This window comes from Nuphar pumila, chromosome 17 (assembly GCF_984573655.1).
Source record: "Nuphar pumila chromosome 17, dmNupPumi1.hap1.1, whole genome shotgun sequence".
Classification (NCBI taxonomy): Eukaryota; Viridiplantae; Streptophyta; class Magnoliopsida; order Nymphaeales; family Nymphaeaceae; genus Nuphar; species Nuphar pumila.
The window spans coordinates 20,455,560-20,467,863 of NC_143265.1; positions in this window are offsets into that span (position 1 = coordinate 20,455,560).

Here is a 12,304-nt window from a genome sequence, read left to right on the forward strand (position 1 = left end):
ATCTTCCTCCCCATAACCCCCCTGACCAAGCTGGTTGCCGCCTCCTAAGTCATAGTTGAGGAGCGGAGAAGATCGTTTCATGGGTGGGCCTCCCTAAAATGGTTGTTGAGTCCCCCTCTTCTGCTTATAATGAAACATTGGCCAAACTTTTACACATCTCCTACAATTTGTAGTGGGAGAAACATAAAGGAATCTTAAGGTCAAAGCATACCCTAGCATCATTCGTCTTGTCAATATAGTTGTCATCAAGAATGGGGTATTTTCCTCTAATGATACGTTAAAGATGCTAAAAATGCATCTTTCCAAAATTTACTTTCGAGACGAAATGTAACGCCCCAAAAATTCAGGACTTGTAACTTTTTAGAATAGTTTAGAAAGCTTTGAAATCATACAATAATCAGAGTTTAAATAATACTTCAGCGGAAAATGATATTTTTAAAACCACAAGTCAATGGACCTTGAGCGCATTACAGCGTAAACTTTCCTTTTGTCAAATCCCGCACAACCATTGAAATCAAATGGTTTAGAAACGGAGTTTCAATAATTGAGAATTCGTTTGTTGAAACCAAGAAGAAGCTTACTAAAACAGTTTTATTAACTCACGGTTTAATAAAAGAGAAATTTTGAAACACACTTTATACTAGATTTACCAACATGTCCTCAGGAACGAAACGTCAGGGAAAGAGCTCTATCTTGACCTCATCACGCCATCGTGCCATTGCAGACTGTACTACCTATCCAAAACCTGCCCATAAAATGGGTCAGTTTCACTAAAAACTGGTAGGTGCACATACTGGACAATATTGAACATAATTAAGCAAAATAATTTAATATTTCAAGTAGACAGACAATTAAATAGCAATTTAATTTCAACAGATTCATGAAGCAACTATCAAGAGCAAAATGCTAAAACTATTACAAGCATTTCACTGGCACAAGTAGGCTAACTATTACAAGCAAAGCACTGCACAAGAAAGTTAACTAGCAAAATACAATGCTTCATCAACCACACACACAATTCCATAAGTATTGAACCTGTTGTACCCTATAACTTTCATACGTGCATAACTGAACACATTGTGTGATCGGATTTAAATTATGTTTCGATATTAACTGGCCAAGCGGGTACGCACAAGGCACGACTCTAGAAACAGCCTAGACTGATCCGGGGGTTTATTATGCTATGTATTTTATGATAACCCGGATAGTTGACTGAGTCCGCACCTAAGGGGACGGTCGGTGACCAAGAGAGAAATCCCCGAAGCAGCATAAACAATGGATGCATCCCAAACATGGAGAGCTATCACCTAGGATAATTATGGTAGTCTCATTCCCCTAACTCCGATGACTGGGGAAGCCGAGTCTTTTGCTCGTAACTGCCATTAATGGTCTGTCCATCAAAGTTTTTGTACCTTCCCATCCTCTCTCTTGACAGGAGTCAGCGGTTCGAATGAGTACATCAAGGGTAGTTAACTGAAGACCCAATCTACATACTCTGGTCTTTCGACCAACTCGAGTATCTTGCCAGTGAAGGCGGAAACATCACTTATTTAGGTGATCACAACATTTTGTTATTTGCACTCATCAAGGTTGTCACAACCTTCTCATCCAATCATCGCAACGTAAGACGACGTACTTGTCAAAAAGTACGAACGTACTTGTCAAAAGTACGACTACGATAAAAGGGATATGGTTTCACCCAAGAAACCCCAACAGATATTATATGCATAAGAAGTAACACAACACAATTTGGCAAGATAAGTCTTGAACTCATTTCAACAATATTTTGCATATTTCATGACACAAGGTCGTCTCGGATCTCTTGTTCGATCAACAAAGTACTTAACACGTCGTGCATGACTAAAAGTATGCTACACCAAAAAGGGGGGTGCGTAGGCTTCTCAAAAGGAACACTCAACACACAACTTCATAACGATCAAACGAATATAGGAGTGCTCATTTGGCACGATTCATCCTTAAAAGCCACAATTCACACAAGGCACATCACTATCAATCTTGCATCCAAAATTTATATTAATATCGACATGATTCGCACGACACGCGACACTAAGTTTAATAAATGAAGAATGGGTCCTTCAACAGAACCTCACTCGATCACAGGCTCCTGCCTCCTAATCGGGGTTATTTAAATTGAGCCGCAACTTGAATCAAGGTTATAAAACATTTCTCCCAAGTGTGTGGACTTGGGAGGGCCCAAATGTGACTTCGAAATCCTACGAGACTTAAAACTTAACTTTGCAAAAGCTGTGCAATTTGAAGAGCACTGGGTTGGCAGAAGGAAACTCGCTTTTAAAGAACTATAGCGCACAAGCGCAACTTCTAGTGTTTTGAAAACAACTGAAATCCGGTTAGGCAAAAGACTACATTTATGTAAGTACATATTTACCATAAGTGTCAACATATGCAGGTTATAACATGACGACAAACAACTCTCGACTTGTGATGCCGCACCTCGAGCAAAAAGCACATAAATAACACACGAGGTACCAAAATCATACCTTGGCCACTTAGATAGACAAACACATAACGTCATAAGTAATACATGAGACCCGAAGTCGTACCTCACTTAAAGGAAACGTGCAGGCAAAAATGTATGCAATCAAACAATGACATAGGTATTGCAAGAAGTATGAAACCACACCTCAAATTCATAAACAACTACACAAAATAATAATCGAAGAATGAAATTGTACCTCAACCCATGAGCATGCAAACAAGAAAATATGAACTGCAGAAGCAATATAACTCTAAGCATGTCTAGCATGGGCATCTTAATTATTTCAACTTAATTAAGTTCATCTATTACCCTTTTATGCGACTTTACCCTACATCGAAAAGTCATGCAGTTGCGTGCGTCTACGAGTGTAGATGATACGAGGGTCGGGCCGTGGAGCACGAACGGGACCTGTTGCGTAAATCTGCAAGAGTGCGAAACATTTAATTAAGCTAATCTAATTAATGGTGCGACGAGGACATGGGTAGGTTTAGGCGACAGGGACGAGCCACTGCCGAAAACAGCAAGGTGGCAGGGACCCTCGGCTCCTTCCGACAGAACAATAAAATAGCAGGGGCTTCGGCCCCTGCCTGCCAGAATAGCGAATGGCAGGGGCCTCGGCCCCTGCCTGACAAGGAAGCGAAGGGCAGGGGCCTCTTCCCCTGCCAAAACAGGTCACACATGGCAAGGGCCTCGGCTCCTACCTGACAAAACAGCCGACAAGGGCCTCGGCCCCTGCCTCACGAAGGTAACAAGTGGCAGGGACACTGGTCCCTGCGTGTCAGCTCAGAATGGCAGGGGTCTCGGCCCCCTTGCCTGAAGAACGGGGAATGGCAGGGGCCTCGGCCCCTCCCTGAAGAACCAACAAATGGCAGGGGCCTCAATCCCTGCCTGACAAATTCACGAAGCCGCAGGGGGTGACAAGCCCCCTGCGTGCCGAGAATCAAGGGGCAGCAGGGGGATATCCCCTGCCCTCCCAAAAGCCAAGAGGCGGCAGGGGGCGAGCCTCTGCCAGCCCAGCAAAACAAAGGGCGACAGGGGCATCGCCCTTGCCAACCGAGATGGGAAGGCAGCAGGGGCATTACCCCTGCGTGCCAAAACTCTAGGGGCGAGCCCCTGTCTGCCGGGAAACAGGAAACAGCAGGGGCATTGCCCCTGCCTACCAGAGATTGAGAGGCGGCAGAGGGCTAACCCCTGCCAGAGAGAGAGGTCGGAACTGGGGTGACAGGGGGCAACCGACCTCCCGTCGGTTTCCCTATCACCCACAGGGGTGAGGAGGTGTTGCAGGGGCCATTGTTCCCCTGCCGGCACTCCGGCGCACCCTCAGAGGGAAGAGGGGACGACAGGGGCCTCGTAGGCCACCTGTCGGGCCTCCGATGAGCACAGGAGAGGCGAGAGGACGCGGCAGGGGGGGTCGTGTGTCGCCTATCGGCCTCCCGGCGAGGTGACAAAGAGGGGGTGAGGAGGAGAAGAGGGAGGAGGAGATGGCGTACTTGGGAGGCGGTGGCCGGCGTCGGCGTGGGGCGCAGCGACGGCGGCGGTGGCGAGCGCAGAGAAGGAGGAGGGGGTCATCGCGAGGAGATCGAGGGCAGCGTGCTGGCGGCGAAGGGCTGTGTGCCCTTCCTTGCCCCCTGCAGTGCTTTTAAAAGCCTCAGGGGAGGCGATGAATGGGGAAACCCCGATGGGTTTCCCCTAATCTCCCCGAAATCGAAGGTGGAGGGAGGGAAGGTGTTGCGGCGCTCGGGAAGGGGTTTTCTCAAAACCCCCTTCTCGAGTCGGATTATCTTAAAACCCTATCGATGGCGGGCCCGGGTCGGGTCCGAACCCGGCCCGGGTCCGATAAATTTTTTTTTTTTAAACGTGGGTTTTACATCCTACCCCTCTTAAAAGAATTTCGTCCGTGAAATATTTATTAAAAGATTATTTGTAACAATTTGGTTCTTAGTTAATCGTTGTTAATAAGGATGTACTATATGTGTGAGTGATCCGAAACGCGTATGCTATTAAAGTAGTCAGGATAGCACATAATAAATTCCTGAGAAAGATTCGAAGCCAACAATTCGATTAAACAAAATGTGAGTGATTTTGTTAATAATCTATGTCTTCGCAAGAGTTTATTTGGAGCCACATCAAGGGTTTGGGAGAAGATTCTAAAAATGTTTATTCGTCACCTTCTACTAGATTCAATACGAATGAAAAGACACAACGAGACATTGCTCTAATTTGTTTACGTTCCTTGAATGGGAGTTTCTATACTTTATCATAATCAAGTTGTCGTTCATTACCCTTACTATTTCTAACAGACTCCTATGTCCAGAATAGTCTCAACTTATCCCCATATCTCAAGGCCTTACATGGCCAGTTGTCCTATCTTCGCTTAAGTTATCATTCGTAGAATTACCCTAACTTTCATAGAAGACAAAAACATAATCTCGTATCAAGATCTAGATTTAGTAAGGATCCTATTCTACCAGTATATAATCATGCTACAACAGAAAGCTAAATTTAAAGATTCATAACCGGCTATAACAAATGCTCTCAGAATAGCATCATAACACACCATAATTCTCTACGAAATCAAAATCTACAAGTTCCACGCTGGATCACCTGGTCTGGGAAATGTACGACCTCACAAGGAATTACAGCCCTAGATGGTTTACCTGGTCTTGGACAAATATACTTCCTCACAGGAATTCACCATCTTTGCGGCTACCCGATCTTGGACAGTGTACTTCCTCACAGAGATTCACCACTCTAGTCGGATTACCTGATCTTGATCATACATGCCCTCGCAGAGAATCCTTTGCGGACAAGGTCCTCAACAGGTACTGAAATCAATGATACATGCATCAAAACAAACGACGACTCTCAGGGTCGATAGTCACCAATAATGGGCAAAAGTATATATATATCATCAATGAGCATCACATCACTTCATATGGTATTCAATTCATAAAATCACCCATTTCACCAATAAGGTTCCATGAACCATAGCTCACTTAAACATATAACGCATACTTTCAAAATTTCAGATCACATGTATTTCAATCATATCATACAAAAGCATATTATCCTATGCATTATATCATTGCCACCAGGAGCATTACATTATCCAAATCTAACCTCAAAGCATGAGTTCTATACAATGTGATCATGTATATATCAAGAATCTTACTAAACCTCAAGATACGTAATTTCTACGCAGTTCGAGTTATGCACACAAGATTCAAGTCATATATGCATCTAAAACAACCAAATCATGGCACCATCATATGCATACATATTTTTACCTCAAAGCACATCGCATTCGACCATATCAGTGTGAAACACACGCACAGATCTACAAGACATTTTAGTCCAATATGATATCCATCAATCATGCTATACAGGTATGATATATTCTCACAAACAATCATAATGCAACTCCCTGCAACACCGCTACGTAGGCGTGATGTATCATAAAAACTAAGTGTTTGTAGTTGTGAGGTGTCATTCCTCTAAATAATCTAAACTAATAATTTGTAGGCGTATAAGTCAACCACCTAAAAGTTAATCATTTGTAGGCGTAACAAGTTAACTACCCAAAAACTAATCAATTGTAGGCGTGACATGTCATTTACCTGCATAAGCATCACAATCATAAGGGTCTAGGTTGAACAAAATTCATACGTAATTTCATTAATAAACTTTTACTTGACAAGATCCGTACTGGAAAACAAAGTCTTACCCAAACTTATTAAAGTGTTTATTTACTAATTCCCTACCTAACCCGTCATGATGAAAATAAACACGGTTCACTACTTTTATTGCTACTAGTGAGACAGCTTGGGTTGTTGTTGCTGACTTTCCTTCGCGGTTCGCTTCTTCAAATATGCTTCCTTCTTGCGATAAACTCTGGCGAAATGCCCCATCTTTCTGCAATAGAAACAACCTCCAGTGTCTCAAGGGCATAGTTGTCCCGAATGACCATAATTACACTTCGAGCATCTACGACTAGACGATCGATGTAGTTTGATTCCTTTGCCTTGCTTTTGTTTCTTAGATGGGGATCCCTGCATTGCATCATTGGCAAGTCGGCAATTGCTAACTTCCTTACTACCAACTGACTTATTGTTCTGAATATCTTTAACTTGCTTCCGTTGGTCCAAGCCTTGTGTGGCCAGATGCCACCTATCGTACTTTCGCTTATGACAGCATTCTTTCCCTGAATGGTCCACCTTACCACAGAAAGAGCAAACAATAGAATTTCGGGAGTACAATAGATTCGGGGGAACTTGATGGTTATCCATCTGTTTATTGCACTGACCCTGAAAGGTGTTCTCGCAAGCCACACTATGACTCAGGTTCTGAACCATAGATTGGAGATGAATAACAGCTCCGGTCAAAACATTTATTGCCTCGCTCATCTCGTTATACGACATCTAAATCGAAGCAAAATATTTTAATCAAATTAAGTACAAAACAACAAAATCAATAGTACTTACTGTGCGATGCAGATGTCGGATGGTCAAGAATCACTATTTTTCCTGTCGCTCTGATACCAAGTTGTAACGCCCCAAAAATCCAGGACTTGTAACTTTTTAGAATAGTTTAGAAAGCTTTGAAATCATACAATAATCAGAGTTTAAATAATACTTCAGCGGAAAATGATATTTTTAAAACCACAAGTCAATGGACCTTGAGCGCATTACAGCGTAAACTTTCCTTTTGTCAAATCCCGCACAACCATTGAAATCAAATGGTTTAGAAACAAAGTTTCAATAATTGAGAATTCGTTTGTTGAAACCAAGAAGAAGCTTACTAAAACAGTTTTATTAACTCACGGTTTAATAAAAGAGAAATTTCGAAACACACTTTATATTAGATTTACCAACATGTCCTCAGAAGCGAAACGTCAGGGAAAGAGCTCTATCTTGACCTCATCACGCCATCGTGCCCTCGCAGACTGTATTACCTATCCAAAACCTGCCCATAAAGTGGGTCAATTTCACTAAAAACAGGTAGGTGCACATATTGGACAATATTGAACATAATTAAGCAAAATAATTTAATATGTCAAGTATACAGACAATTAAATAGCAATTTAATTTCAACAGATTCATGGAGCAACTATCAAGAGCAAAATGCTAAAACTATTACAAGCATTTCACTGGCACAAGTAGGCTAACTATTACAAGCAAAGCACTACACAAGAAAGTTAACTAGCAAAATACAATGCTTCATCAACCACACACACAATTTCATAAGTATTGAACCTGTTGTACCCTATAACTTTCATACGTGCATAACTGAACACATTGTGTGATCGGATTTAAATTATGTTTCGATATTAACTGGCCAAGCGGGTACGCACAAGGTACGACTCTAGAAACAGCCTAGACTGATCCGGGGGTTTATTATGCTATGTATTTTATGATAACCCGGATAGCTGACTGAGTCCGCACCTAAGGGGACGGTCGGTGACCAAGAAAGAAATCCCCGAAGCAGCATAAACAATGGATGCATCCCAAACATGGAGAGCTACCACCTCGGATAATTATGGTAGTCCCATTCCCCTAACTCCGATGACTGGGGAAGCCGAGTCTTTTGCTCGCAACTGCCATTAATGGCCTGTCCATCGAAGTTTTTATAGCTTCCCGTCCTCTATCTTTACAGGAGTCAGCGGTTCGAATGAGTACATCAAGGGTAGTTAACTGAAGACCCATTCTATATACTCTGGTCTTTTGACCAACTCGAGTATCTTGCCGGTGAAGGCGGAAACATCACTTATTTAGGTGATCACAACATTTTGTTATTTGCACTCATCAAGGTTGTCACAACCTTCTCATCCAATCATCGCAACGTAAGATGACATACTTGTCAAAAAGTACGAACGTACTTGTCAAAAGTATGACTACGATAAAAGGGATATGGTTTCACCCAAGAAACCCCAACAGATATTATATGCATAAGAAGTAACACAACACAATTTGGCAAGATAAGTCTTGAATTCATTTCAATAATATTTTGCATATTTCATGACACAAGGTCATCTCGGATCTCTTGTCCGATCAACAAAGTACTTAACACGTCGTGCATGACTAAAAGTATGCTACACCAAAAAGGGGGGTGCGTAGGCTTCTCAAAAGGAACACCCAACACACAACTTCATAACGATCAAACGAATATAGAAGTGCTCATTTGGCACGATTCATCCTTAAAAGCCACAATTCACACAAGGCACATCACTATCAATCTTGCATACAAAATTTATATTAATATCGACATGATTCGCACGACACGCGACACTAAGTTTAATAAATGAAGAATGGGTCCTTCAACAGAACCTCACTCGATCACAGGCTCCTGCCTCCTAATCGGGGTTATTTAAATTGAGCCGCAACTTGAATCAAGGTTATAAAACATTTCTCCCAAGTGTGTGGACTTGGGAGGGCCCAAATGTGACTTCGAAATCCTGCGAGACTTAAAACTTAACTTTGCAAAAGTTGTGCAATTTGAAGAGCACTGGGTTGGCAGAAGGAAACTCGCTTTTAAAGAACTATAGCGCACAAGCGCAACTTCTAGTGTTTTGAAAACAACTGAAATCCGGTTAGGCAAAAGACTACATTTATGTAAGTACATATTTACCATAAGTGTCAACATATGCAGGTTATAACATGACGACAAACAACTCTCGACTTGTGATGCCGCACCTCGAGCAAAAAGCACATAAATAACACACGAGGTACCAAAATCATACCTTGGCCACTTAGATAGACAAACACATAACGTCATAAGTAATACATGAGACCCGAAGTCGTACCTGACTTAAAGGAAACGTGCAGGCAAAAATGTATGCAATCAAACAATGACAAAGGTGTTGCAAGAAGTATGAAACCACACCTCAAATTCATAAACAACTACACAAAATAATAATCGAAGAATGAAATTGTACCTCAACCCATGAGCATGCAAACAAGAAAATATGAACTGCAGAAGCAATATAACTCTAAGCATGTCTAGAATGGGCATCTTAATTATTTCAACTTAATTAAGTCCATCTATTACCCTTTTGTGCGACTTTACCCTACATCGGAAAGTCGTGCAGTTGCGTGCGTCTACGGGTGTAGATGATACGAGGGTCAGACCGTGGAGCACGAACGGGACCTGTTGCGTAAATCTGCAAGAGTGCGAAACATTTAATTAAGCTAATCTAATTAATGGTGCGACGAGGACATGGGTAGGTTTATGCGACAGGGACGAGCCACTACCGAAAACAGCAAGGCGGCAAGGGCCCTCGGCTCCTTCCGACAGAACAATAAAATAGCAGAGGCTTCGGACCCTGCCTGCCAAAATAGCGAATGGCAGGGGCCTCGGCCCCTGCCTGACAAGGAAGCGAAGGGCAGGGGCCTCTGCCCCTGCCAAAATAGGTCACGCATGGCAAGGGCCTTGGCTCCTACCTGACAAAACAGCCGACAGGGGCCTCAGCCCTTGCCTCACGAAGGTAACAAGTGGCAGGGACACTGGTCCCTGCGTGCCAACTCAGAATGGCAGGGGTCTCGGCCCCCTTGCCTGAAGAACGGGGAATGGCAGGGGCCTCGGCCCCTCCCTGAAGAACGAACAAATGGCAGGGGCCTCAACCTTTGCCTGACAAATTCACGGAGCCGCAGGGGGTGACAAGCCCCCTGCGTGCCGAGAATCAAGGGGCAGCAGGGGGATATCCCCTGCCCTCCCAGAAGCCAAGAGGCGGCAGGGGGCGAGCCCCTGCCAGCCCAGCAAAACAAAGGGCGACAGGGGCATCGCCCCTGCCAACTGAGATGGGAAGGCGGTAGGGGCATTACCCCTGCGTGCCAAAACTCTAGGGGCAGCAGGTGCGAGCCCCTGCCTGCTGGGAAACAGGAAACGGCAGGGGCATTGCCCTTGCCTACCGGAGATTGAGAGGCGGCAGGGGGCTAACCCCTGCCAGAGAGAGAGGTCGGAACGGGGGTGACAGGGGGCAACCGACCTCCCGTCGGTTTCCCTATCACCCACAGGTGTGAGGAGGTGTTCCAGGGGCCATTAGTCCCCTGCCGGCACTCCGGCGCATCCTCAGAGGGAAAAGGGGACGAAAGGGGCCTCGTAGGCCACCTGTCGGGCCTCCGATGAGCACAGGAGAGGCGGGAGGATGCACCAGGGGGGGCCGTGTGTCGCCTGTCGGCCTCCCGACGAGGTGACAGAGAGGGGGTGAGGAGGAGAAGAGGGAGGAGGAGAAGGAGGAGGAGATGGCGTACTTGGGAGGCGGTGGCCGGCGTCGGCGTGGGGCGCAGCGACGGCGGTGTTGGCGAGCGTAGAGAAGGAGGAGAGGGTCGTCGCGAGGAGATTGAGGGTGGCGTGCTGGCGGCGAAGGGCTGTGTGCCCTCCCCCGCCCCCTGCAGTGCTTTTAAAAGCCTCAGGGGGGGCGATGAATGGGGAAACCCCGATGGGTTTCCCCTAATCTCCCCGAAATCAAAGGTGGAGGGAGGGAAGGTGTTGCGGCGCTCGGGAAGGGGTTTTCTCAAAATCCCCTTCTCGAGTCGGGTTATCTTAAAACCCTATCGATGGCGGGCCCGGGTCGGGTCCGAACCCGACCCGTTCCTGGTCCGATATTTTTTTTTTTTAAACGTGGGTTTTACACGAAACCAAACACATATAGGATAGAAAATGAGAGAGAATTTTTTTTTCACTTGTTTCCTGAATAAGAACACAATATTGTTGACCATGTACACTAAGTCCTTCACTTTCTCCATGTCGTCCATGTACTCAAACGAGACATGGATAGCGTCGGTATTGGGGTTATCCTTCTACTGATCAAAGTTCACCATCCTCTGACAGTCGAATCCTTTCCATAGTCCTTTAAAGTCCTTCTGGTCTAGGAATGTGGATGACGAATGACCAACTAATCAAAATTGTCGAGTGATGCACCATATATATGCTCACTTTGATACTTTTTCACTTAAAAGAACCCTGCTTTGTACACCTTTGTATAACGGATCTTCCAGAGGCAATCAACCTTCATTTGTGGGTTCTTTCTCGTGCATACAACAGTTAGTATGTTATTGCAGCTCTTTAAAAAGTTTATTTTATACTTATTCCTGATCACATGATCTTTCAAAAACTTGCGACAATGTTGGAGATCATTAAACCTTTTGCCAAAAGCAATTTTTCAAGCCACTAGAATTGTTCACAATCATTAAGTTGTTCGTTACACAAGTCGCCATACAAACGAGATGTCTCCACTTCAATGATTTTCAATTGATCTTCATTGTAGGAAAATCCATTGAACGAGAATACATTCAACCATGTCTCATTGGTGTAATAACATAAAATAGTTATATTGCCCAACAAATGTTCATATAGCTTATACAACATATCAAGGGTTCGACTCATCAAATATCATTTGTCTCATGTCTCATTGTCTTTCTCCTCTCCCATCGACATGGGATAGTTCATCATCATCGATATTATCTTATTCTCCATCGTTGACGTGATAGATGCTGCCAATAATTAACTGTTTGGTTGCACAAACTAAATCAAAATTTATTGTATCTATCACTTTCTTTTCTTCTATGCATTCAACATTTTTGCATTTTTAACATTCAAGATTAACCATAAAAACTTCACTAACACATACTCAGAGTTTTACGAAATCCATTTAAATTACTACATAAATTACAAAGTCCATTAACTTGTACCTAGATTTGTCATATGCCCGATAAGGTCGGATGTCATTCAAATTACTTATTTGAAGATCACTGATACTAGTTTGCCCATGTAGTTTCACATGGAGTGATC